Consider the following 12,359-nt stretch of genomic DNA (forward strand, 5'->3'; position numbering starts at 1 on the left):
TTTCATGGCCCGACGCCTGAGTGGGTGGAATGTTTGGAAACATGGAGCCAAGGACAAGATCAGCCCATGCCATTTAATGGTGACCGAAGCTTCTATGACCTGAGCAATGGGGGCTCAGCAGACAGAATCTTGCCAATCTTGGTCCGCAGAGTGGCCCGAAATGAGATTCAAGGCAGGACAGCCCTACATCAGATCACTGAAGTTGTCGCCGATGCGAGAATGCATACCCTCCGCACCATTCGTCTAGAAGATGCTCGTGAGAAATCTGAGAGAAACCATGAAATCCTGCTGCAAGCACTGGCTGAATCGCGAGCCGAAGTCATAGAACTTCGAGTACGCTAGAGGGTGTACGAAAGACACCTACTTGATGTGGAACGCCAACTGGCTGAACTGAGAGTTCACCAGAGGGATGACCGTCGCTAGTAGTAGATGACTTACTTTATTTTCCTTGTTAGAAAGGAATCGTTTTTCTGTCTATGCCCGATGAGGCATTTTCTATGAAACTATCTTGTACTGTAGATACTTTAGTTAAGTCTTTATGCTGTCAAGAACTATCTTCTCTAGATATGATGTAAGACCTTTTACAAGGTCATTTTCCCGAACTTGTACGTCGTGAATATCAAAGAGATTGACAGTCGGCTAACTTCTGTGTCATTCTTTATTCAAATACTCTTATCATACTTTCATTAGAGTCTATTTGAAACATGCTCTAGTCAAGTCATTGGACTATAGCAATTTGACTCCGGAGACATCTCCAAGTCTCTTTTAATGGTTGGATAATGTTATTCACCAACCAACGATACCTCGGCTAGAACGACAAACATCTAGAGACCATTGTACGAACTTACTTCCGATCTTTGCTAGGACTGCATCATAGGGATGTAGGTCAAACCTTCGTGAACAAGCTTCCATTCCATACTAGGACTGCATCATAGGGATTTAGGTTGAACCTTAGAGAACATACTTCTATACTTTACATGAGCGATCGAACTACGTCTAGGTTCAACCATTATCGCTCACAAATTCATTTTCTTTCCGTGTAACAGAATCATGTCGCCAAAGAAAAACGATCAACCCCTCAACCAAACACCAACTCTTCAGATTGATGCAGCTACCTTTCAAGCTGCAGTCTCGGCTGCCGTGTCAACTATTCTGACCCACCTTAACGGTAACAACGCAAATGTTAACGGAATTATTAACAACGATTCCCATCCGAGTAACAATCAAGCACCTCAACTAACAGCAAACTATCATGACACCCCGAGTCCCAAGACCAAGTGTAACAAACGGAAGTCTTGGGCTAAATCTAAGGACAAATCGCTTCGAAGGGCGAACAGGAAACAACCACCAGTAACAACTTTCACAGCCACGACATCTGTACCTCAAACTACCTTTCCTTTTAGTATCCCAATTGTCCCTAAACCAGCCAGACTTTATGCTGGAAATCTCCCAAAATGCATCCAATGCAGTTATCACCACCATGGACCTTGTGGGGAGATGCATTGCTCAAACTGCAACAGAAAGGGGCACACCAAGCGTTACTGCAAGAGCCTAACAAGGCCGAACAACCAAGTGCCCAACACTAGTGTAAACCAGGCTTGCTACGGTTGTGGCGAGATAGGGCACTTCAAGAGAGACTGCCCATCAGGGCAGATCGACGATGGAACAAGAAGAGTTTGACCTCAGAATGGAAAGAGGCAGCGAAGGAACCTATTATAGTATCGGTTCACTTCCAGTCGTCAGTATTTTATATGCTTTTAAATCATGTTTAAAAACTAGTGCAACTCGAGTCTTATCTTTTGCGAGATCCTGTCAGTTAAGGGACTCTCGTGCTGCGTATACTTGTCTTTTGTAGTATACTTTGTTCGCAGCAATATTCCTATAGTTACTCTAAAAGTATTGTAACCCAGTTAAAAGTTGCACTGTTCTGTTTTGTCTGTAACGCCTTATGTTCAAATCTAATGTCTTTAGTTTCCATATGATTCCGACTTTATCATACGACTCGAGTAAATTCGATCCTCGCAAAACCTGCTTCATAAGTACATCTCTTTCTCAGTAAACGTCTTTTAGCGAAGCCGTCATATCAGAACACTGAAGTACTCATGCATGGAGTACATTATAGTTCTTTTCCTTTCCGAAGGAATCCCCGCAGTATCACTCGTGTAGTACGTCAAGTTCAATCCAAAGATTCATACGGTTGATCTATCACTGAAGAATGTATACATAGGGGTGATATATAATCAATGTTCTACAGGTTTAGAATTGATGATTCCACTTTAACTTCTTTTCCCTTGATGAGATGTGAGCTTATGGAAGAATCAATTATTCGACTACCTTTTCAATCTTAATTATATACGACTCGTATACACGAGATTGTGAGCGTTGAACCATGTATGAATTCTAATATGAACTTCAGGACGGAGACTGCCCAAGAGTACGAGTAATTGCATTGGCATAGGAACAAACTTAGAACCCAGTATGACTCTGATAACCAGATCGCCTTACATTCTAAACACCTACAGAGATACAAGAACAACCCGAACAACTCAACGAACTACTCAGCAATAGAATTGGAAGACCAGGCTTCTCACCCTTGAGAGCTCCGGTCTTATTCTTCCAGAAGTCGACGGATTGCATCATATGTACCTCGGCAATCGGGGACTCCGTTACGATTTCCTTTAGAAATCGTTATCTCTGCCTCGCATAGATGAGTTGATTTAGCAAACGCAGGGAAAGAATTACTTTCAGAAATGGACCTGAAATCCGAATATCACTAATTCGAGTGTTAGGGAAGGATGTCCTGAAGACTACCCTCCGAACTCGATGCGGACACTTCGAGTCCGTAGTGATACCCCTCGGATAGGGCCAATACGCTCATAGTATTCATGAGCTAAATGAATAGGGTAAGCCTTTCTTACTGGGATCAGTTCGTCATTTCTCCATGTAATGACTTACTTATCTACTCTCGTAGTAAGAAAGAACCCATGGAAACTTTACCTTCAGAGGAACTTTCGCGAAGTTCTCTAAACACGAGTTTTGAAATTGAAGAGTCAGATTCCTAAGACACACTGTTAGTGTTGTGGGAATTTTTGAGTACTCTTTTAATTTGTCAAAACCGTTGAGAATTTGTCAACACCAAAGACGCCGGCAGAAATTCGCCAAATTCTAGGTCGTGCAGACCTACTATCGTAGTCCATTCAGAACTCCTCGCAAATTACAGAAACCCTTTTCGAATTTGACCCAGCAAGGGGTGACCCTTGACTGGGAAGTTAAGCGAGAGAAAGAACCTTTGGAATTCCAAGTGAGAGACCAAATTCTTGAGGAAGTCTCACTCTGGGAAGGGCTTAATACGCTTCGTAAAGCGTGGAAAGCTAAATCCAATATAGTTAGGACCTCCGGGATTCTTACCAGAATCGGTCATGTATCTCACAAACTAGACCTACTCCGCGAACTCAGTAACGTACATTTTACTCTTCGCATCTTGAACTTGAAACAATACATTTCCGTTAGGACTCTCGTAAGCCACTCGACGAGATCGAGATTAACGAGATCCTCGCCTTCGTATTAGAACTGTAATGACCCTCGACCGAGAGGTCAAGCGGACGAAGCAACGCCGTCGCCTATTAGTGAAGGTTCGTTGGAATACCAACCGAGGACCCGGATTCACTTATGAGCGCGAGAACCAATCGATTAGGAAGTTTCCACCTCACAACTCGATCACTTCTACCTACTTCCCTACATAGATTCTAATTTCGGGACGAAATTCCCTCTAACAGGGCGATAATGTGACAACCCGAAATTTCCATTCTAAACAAACCATATCAAGTCAATAGAAGTTAGAACAGTTACAGTGAAATTCCAAACTTTTGGGTATAAGTTTGAGTATTTCAGGATTTACACTTAAGGAGATATCAGGAGAGTGGATGCACTAGGGTCTTGTGCAACACTGTTATTCCAAAACTCTATGATATTAGAGTTCATTCCGGGAATAAAATATTTTCTTCCAAAAATCCCACGACTATATATAGAAATCTAAACCATATTCATTAGTTAGTTACATTTCCAACTAGAGAAAAGCTAAATTCTCTCTCACGGATCTTCGGGTTTTCATCCCAAATCGTGAGTACTTCTATCTAGTTGTATTATATAGCTTAGATTGTGCCTAATAACATCAAAATCAGATCAAAACCGCAAGATTTGAGAGTTTACCGCCCAAGAACACTTGGAGAGTAAACTCTTTTATAAGGGCCAAATGGTGCCTAGTCCTTCCTTAAGCCATGAAACTAGTTTGGACTTGTACACTAATGAGTTTAGGGATAGAAAACAACCTCAAAACACCAAGGAAATGGTGTTCACGACCCAAGATCTTCTTGGACCGTGAACACTAAATTTAGGGCCAAAGTGTGCCCAATGTCCCTCCAAACCTTGGAAATGAACCTTGAGACTACCCATAGCTTGTTTAGACATCCAAAACATTAAGAATCAAGGGTTGAAAGTGAGTTCACGGCCAAGGATGTTCTTGGGCCGTGAACTCCATTTTAGGTTGCCAAAATGCCCTAAATGCCTTCATTAAGCCAAGAGACAAACATAGCACTTTACCTTGATGTGTCTAGGACCGAAAACAATGAAAATACCAACACCCATGAGTGTTTACGGCTGCAAACACATGACCAAATGGTCCATAGGCCGTAAACTCAAAGTTAAGGGTGTTTTGATGCCACAAACACTTCCTAAGGCTTAGGCTTGAAATTAGGATGCTTCCTTATGACCTTTAAGGACCCTCATAAACATAAATGGCCATGAGTTTATGGCAGTAAACTCATTAGGGCCGTGAACTCCTTAAAACTCCAAAGAAAGTGAGTTTTTCTTCATCATAGGTTAGAGCTAATGTCCCTAAATCATACCCTAGCCTTTAAACTTGCATTCCCACATGAGTAGCCATGAGTTTACGGCCGTAAACTCCCTTGGGCCGTGAACTCATGGTAGTAAACTCATGTGAGTGCCTTTATACCTTCCTATGTTGAATCACATGTGATTCCAACACTTGGTCAAGGTGTTTCCTGGTCCCGGAAGGTGTTTCCTTTCATATAGATGTTATAAACACTATATTCATGTCAATATGTGTCCTTATATGTCATTTAGGACTTATTGTGTCTCGGGACTTCATTCGTGGAACTTCTCATCCCTACACGCATACCCGTTAGAACCACTCACAACAGGTGAGTTCATACCCCTTAATCAATGTTTTAAATGATTTTAAATGCTTTAAATGGGGGGGGGGGAATACAGGTAGAAAACAACATGTTAATAAATCAATCATATGTATTTATAACTGTGTTTTCATTCAGCAGATTTCACATACTACAAAATGTGATGCATGAAATGGTTTTATATCTTAAAAATACCTTGATAGCAAAAGTATTACGTTTGAAATGTTTATTAAAATGACATCAAGTCATTGTTAATTATTGTTCAAAACTCTTAGATGTCTTACAAAACCATTTTTACCTTCTTGAACAAAACTATATCTTTACACTTATGTTCTTTTATATGTATTGATGTTATAGTTTTCATCCTTCATTCAGTTTCCCACACTCTTGTGTAGCAAGGGTGTGTAAACCTGTTTGGACAATCAATTACCTTCCAGTTAACTATTATAGGGATAGTTAGGAGATACATAACATTATTCCTATTACAAGGAATTACATCAGAGTCAGTTCATTCATGAGTCTACACTATACATTACATGAGTACCTTACATGAATACATTCCATGAGTACCTTACATGAATACATTACATGAGTACCTTACATGAATACATTACCTGATTACCTTACATGAATACATTACATGAGTACCTTACATGAATACATTACCTGAGTACCTTACATGAATACATTACATGAGTACCTTACATGAATACATTACCTGAGTACCTTACATGAATACATTACATGAGTACCTTACATGAATACATTACATGAGTACCTTACATGAATACATTACATGAGTACCTTACATGAATACATTACATGAGTAACTTTACGTAGATACATTTTCCTGTATACATTTACATGGATACTTGTACCTCGATTCATTAGGATGATTTATTAGTACCTTCTGTGTAAATTGTCCTGCCTATCCCAGTTCAACGGGATATCTAGACGGGACTAACCATTCCGAAGCCCAGCTGTTAGCACCAGTGGTTGATAAACATCTACGGATGCCTACGGTTGATTCTTATATTAGCATACGTTTACGGGACTAACCATTCCTCGAGCCTACTGTTCGCTACAGAGGTTGATGAACATCTACGGATGTCTACGGTTAATACTTATATTAGGATATCGATTACGAGACTAACCCTTCCTCCCCCCCTGCTGTAGCTACAGAGGACAATTGAACAATCTACGGATGTTCAAAGGTTATACATTTCGCAAACCACGATGTCGTGTTAATCCTAATACAAAAGGATAACACTTACATGATTATATTTTTTCCTATTACTTTATTTTGTGACACATTCACATAAACGATGAGTTAGACTAAGTACTGTTTGTAATAGTCAAAAAGAAGGAAAAACTATCATTATCATAGCAAAACATTCGGGTCTTGGTAGAAGACTACCTTGTCATAACAAAACATTCGGGTCTTGGTAGAAGACTACATTTCATACTAGTAGGAAACATGGGATTTTCTAGGGTTTTTCATACTTATATCAACTGTTTCATTTAAACATTTACATGGCATTCATAATAGCTTTCCAAAACAAGACAATGACACTTAAATACTTATGAATTCACCAGCTTTAGGCTGATACTCTCTTTCAAAATAACTTGTATTCTCAGGTCATCAGTCAGATAGGTACGATGGCTAGGTATTGAGAAGACGGAGCACAGACAAGATTTGTCTTATTTTGATTATTCATTTTATTGTTGTACATTATGAAAGAACACACATGTATTAGAACTTTACTTTTAATGCAATGGATGATGTTGTTGCTTGTTTACTACTTTACACTGTTATGATACTTCACATGACGTCCTCCACCCTGGAACGTTTCCGCCGTTCTTGGTTTTGGGGTGTGACACCTTCCCCTTCGAACTGGAAGTACCTGAAACATAAAATGAAACTGTAAGAATAAAGATTAGTGAGTTCCCCCAAAATACCACATACTAAACAAACATATTTCCAAACATATCTGGGTGCTTGCCTACCCCTTTCGGTCTATTTCAACCGGATACTACCAAACATATCTGGGTGCTTGCAGTCCCATTCAGTCTATTTCAACCGGATACCGGGTCTATTTCACCCCTACTACTATCACCTAATATCATAACAGGAAACACAAAGTCATCAAGCATATCTGGGTGCTTGCCTACCCCTTCGATTTATTTCAACTGGATACTTCTGGGTGCTTGCAATCCCCTTCGGTTTATTTCAACCGGATACCGGGTCTATTTCACCCCTACTACTACCACCTAATATCATAATAGGAAACACAGAGTCATCAAGCAAATATAGGCATAACTGACAATTGTCACAAAGACAATCATCACATAACATCATAAACTAGTGGGCCGACATTGGTGCCTTCGACCCACGGATACCGTGAAGGAAGACTCATCTCAAACTGAAGATATCAAATCATACTCGACGGATGACTTGCAAAATCCTCTTCCTAACGTAGAAGCATAAAACCCTAATTAGAAATTAGGCTACATTCTAACTCGAAGGTCCAAGCCCTAATTCTTGACTTAAGGAAAAAAGGGCTTCTTTACCCTTTCCTCATTGGGCCTCCCCCTTCCAAGGCCCAAATCCATACAAAGTCCAAAAACGCATCCAAACCCAACTATAATACATCTAAGGCCTAATATGTCCTAAGAACACCTAACATGGGCTTAGGCCCAAAAATGTCATGCTACAATTAAGTGGGCCTGATGACCAACTTAAACAAGTCCAAATTCCAATTAACACACGAGCCCAAAATCTTGCAAGCCCACAGATGGCGTACATGGCTCGTACGCCCAACGTACGCTGATGCCAATCCGGAGTCGGGACACTGACCCAGTACATGCAACGTACTCTAGAGTACGCCCAATGTATTAGCTAGTTAGCCCATTCTCATTCCCAATTCTTAATCCATTAAGACTTTACGACCAAAAATTAGATCCAAGCTCAAAATAATGTCTTAACCCATAAAGTTGCAAACTTTATGCTTTTGCATGCAAGGATAGGGCTCAAACCATGAATTAAGTCCATTAACTCTCTTGGATGGTCACTAACACTTGCATGATTGAGTCTTAACCACCAAGATCCGATTTTTATGACTCAAAACACTTCCAAGAGTTCAAAAAGATAGCTTAAATGGCATGGAGTTGCTTATACTCCAAAAAATCAAACTATGGGACCAAAAGATGCCATATTCTTCCCTAGACCTAGATCTAAGCTTGTAATGATCAACGTTCAAACTATATACCTTCAATAGGCTAGAAATGGTGCACAAACTCTGGATCTACAAGATCCTTCTTCTCCTTTGCTTCTTCCCAAACCTCATTCTTCTTCAAAACCACCAAAGAACACTATGTAACGACCCAATTTTCAAGACCAAAAATTTCATTTTAAGTAACTGACTTATAAAATATTCATAAGAAAGTACTGTGAAATCACATCATCTCATAAAACAATGTATCATGTCTGAAAACCCAAGTCATAAAAATAGTAACATGTCAGAGTACAATCCCAGAATATCCATAGTACGGAAAACAATGAGTGTGTGCATGATGTGCCGCTACCACGCCAGCTCCTTCCCCTTCGCTGAAGAGGTACCTGAAACAAAACTGTAAACTGTAAGCATGAAGCTTAGTGAGTTCCCCCATCGTCCACATACCATACAATCACATAGCATACATACTGCCGGGCATTTATGGGGTGCCCGACCTACCCGGTACGGCCATTCTGGGGTGCCGACCTACCCATGCGGCCATTCTGGGGTGCCGTCCTACCCGTGTCGAGCGATTCTGGGGTGCTAACCTACCCATGTCAAGCCATTCTGGGGTGCTGACTACCCTTCGGTCCTAGCAACCGAACCTCGAGGACTATTCCCCTCCTACTACCTCTCTCTCATATAACATATCATGCTAGCAACTAACCATATCATATCATATTGTTAGGCATATCTGGGGTGCCTAACCTACCCTTCGGTCCTAACAACCAAAATCTATCACCATCACATAACATATCATGCTAGCATATAACATATCAGGTAGCAGCAAACACCGATGAATATCACAAAGACAAACATCTATCATACGATCCTTACTGGTGGGCCGGCATTGTGGCTGTAGACCCACCGCTACTGGAAGGTAACTCACCTCGTAGTAGCTGCAGCTGGGAGACGTGGAAAGTGTTGTGGATCTAACTAAGTTTGGCTGGAAGATCCAACCTGTACGCTACCTTGCCCACCCGGGCTATAACCCTGAAAGGTCCGATATACCTGGGGCCCAACTTGCCCCGCTTCCTGAATCAGATGACGCCCTTCCAAGACGACACCTTCAGGAGCACCATGTCCCCGACCTGGAATTCCAGGTCCGACCGACGCTTGTCGGCATAACTTTTCTGCCGACTCTGAGCAGTCTGAAGCCTGCTCCGGACCTGATCGATCCTTTCCGTAGTCTTGAGTACCACTTCGGTACTCCCCATGACCCTCTGGCCAACCTCACCCCAACATATCGGGGTCCGACACTTCCTTCCGTACAACATCTCGAAGGGAGAACGGTCAATACTCGCGTGATAGCTGTTGTTGTACGAGAACTCGGCCAATGGAAGATAGGTATCCCAGCTACCACCGAAGTCTAGCACGCACGCCCGCAGAATGTCTTCCAGAGTCTAGATGGTCCGCTCGCTCTGACCATCTGTCTGCGGGTGAAAGGCAGTGCTAAAATGCAGACGAGTACCCAGTTCCTCATGAAACTTCTTCCAGAACCTGGGAGTAAATCGAGCGTCTCTGTCTGAAATCACCAATACTGGCACCCCATGCCGCGCCACTACCTCCCTGATATAGATGTCGGCCAACCTTTCAGCCGAAATGCTCTCCTGAATCGGAATAAAATAGGCGCTCTTGGTCAACCGATCAACGATGACCCAAATCGTATCCACGCCTCGCGCGGTCCTGGGAAGCTTCGTGATAAAATCCATCGTAATGTCTTCCCATTTCCACAGCGGGATATCCAACGGCTGCATCTTGCCGTGTGGCGTCTGGTGCTTGGCCTTGACCTTCCTACAGGTCAAGCACCGCTCCACGTACCATGCAACATCCCGTTTCATGCAGGGCCACCAATAGTCTAGACGAAGATCTCTATACATCTTCGTCGCCCCGGGATGAATGGAGAACTTGGATTTGTGCGCCTCTTCCATCAATACCCGGCGTACACCCCCATGATACGGAACGCACACCCTATGGTGTAGAGTCAACAATCCCCGGCTGTCATAATCGAAGGAGGAAACCTGACCCACTATACGCTCGCTCTTCCGATGTTCCTCCTTCATGGCCTCCTGCTGGGCCTCTCGAATCCGCTCCAATAGCGGAGTCACCACTGTCATCCTCAGACAGATATCCCTGATCGGCGCTGCCTTGTGGCTAAGCGTGTCGGCCACAAAATTGGCCTTCCCTGGGTGGTAGAGGATCTCACAATCATAATCCTTTACTACATCAAGCCACCGACGCTGCCTCATATTTAGATTTGGCTGGTCTATGAGATACCTCAGGCTCTTTTGATCCGTGTAAATGGTACAACGAACCCCATAGAAGTAATGACGCCAAATCTTGAGGGCGAACACAACATCCCCCAGCTCCAAATCATGCGTCGGATAGTTCGCCTCGTGAGGCTTCAGCTGCCTCGAAGCGTAAGCAATAACATGCCCTCTCTGCATCAATACGGTGCCCAAACCTGAGATGGACGCATCGCAGTATACAAAAAAATCCTCCATGCCCTCTGGCAAGGCTAAGATCGGCGCCTCGCACAATCTCTGTCTCAAAGTCTCGAATGCAGCCTGCTGCTTAGGCCCCCAACGAAAGACCACGACTTTCCTTGTCCGCCTGGTCAGGGGCACGGCTATCTTGGAGAAATCCTGAATAAATCTCCAATAGTAACCTACCAATCCCAGGAATCTCCGAACCTCGGATGGAGACCTCGGGACCTCCCACCTCATCACCGCCTCCACCTTGGCCGGATCCACTGAAATCTTGTCCTGGTTGACAAGGTGTAACGACGTGAATTTTCAAAATAATTTTTCATTTTAAAATCATACTTTTAATCACACATTAATCATAAAAACATCATGTATCCATTGTCATAACAAAACATGTCCCAAGATCTCATATACATAAATCCTCTCAGTGTGTACGGATCTTGCCGGCGCCTTCCCGCGCTCCTCGCTAGTACCTGAAACACATCACACAACAACTGTAAGCATAAATGCTTAGTGAGTTCCCCAAAAATGCCACATACAACACATACGCCTTTCCAAGCCATAACTCTATAGGATCTTCCGATCCATGTGTCTCAGGGGACTTCCGTCCCAGATCCCGGTAGACCTTCCGGTCCTACCCGTATCGACTTTCCGGTCCGTAACCTCTTGACCTTCCGGTCCATATCATCTTGACCTTCCGGTCCATAACATCTTGACCTTCCGGTCCGTAACATACATAGCATACATAACACATATATATCACATAACAACATACAACTCATACATCTCATAGCATATAAGACCTTCCGGTCAACTCATACATCTCATAGCATATAAGACCTTCCGGTCAACTCATACATCTCATAGCATATAAGACCTTCCGGTCAACTCATACATCTAATAGCATATAAGACCTTCCGGTCACACATAGGTACCCTTCCAGGTACAGTATAGTGAGAAGACTCACCTCGATGAAGTCGGATAACCTCTCGTGCTCAACATCCCGACTTAGCCTCCTCCTATTATTCAAATAACATTTCCGATCAATACTCTCTCATGATCTCGTCCCTACAGACTGTGTAGAAGGCCATTCTACCCTTCCCTGAACTCTCCTGAATCAGTTTTGACCAGAACCCTAAAGTCAATGAAAGTCAACGGTCAACTTTGACCCGACTCGTCGAGTGCACATAGGCGACTCGACGAGTCCATGCGGATCCTCTGAATCCTTTCAGCCTCTCTTGGCTCGTCGAGTCATCCCTTCGACTCGACGAGTTACACCTGTCACGAGTCGCGGGGCAACCCCGACTCGACTCGTCGAGTCTGCTCATGGACTCGGCGAGTTCATTCCATGCTCACACTCAAATGACCTTCTGAGGTCAGATCAGTTC

This window comes from Lactuca virosa, chromosome 5 (assembly GCF_052849685.1).
Source record: "Lactuca virosa cultivar CGN04683 chromosome 5, Lactuca_virosa_CGN04683_v6, whole genome shotgun sequence".
Classification (NCBI taxonomy): domain Eukaryota; kingdom Viridiplantae; phylum Streptophyta; class Magnoliopsida; order Asterales; family Asteraceae; genus Lactuca; species Lactuca virosa.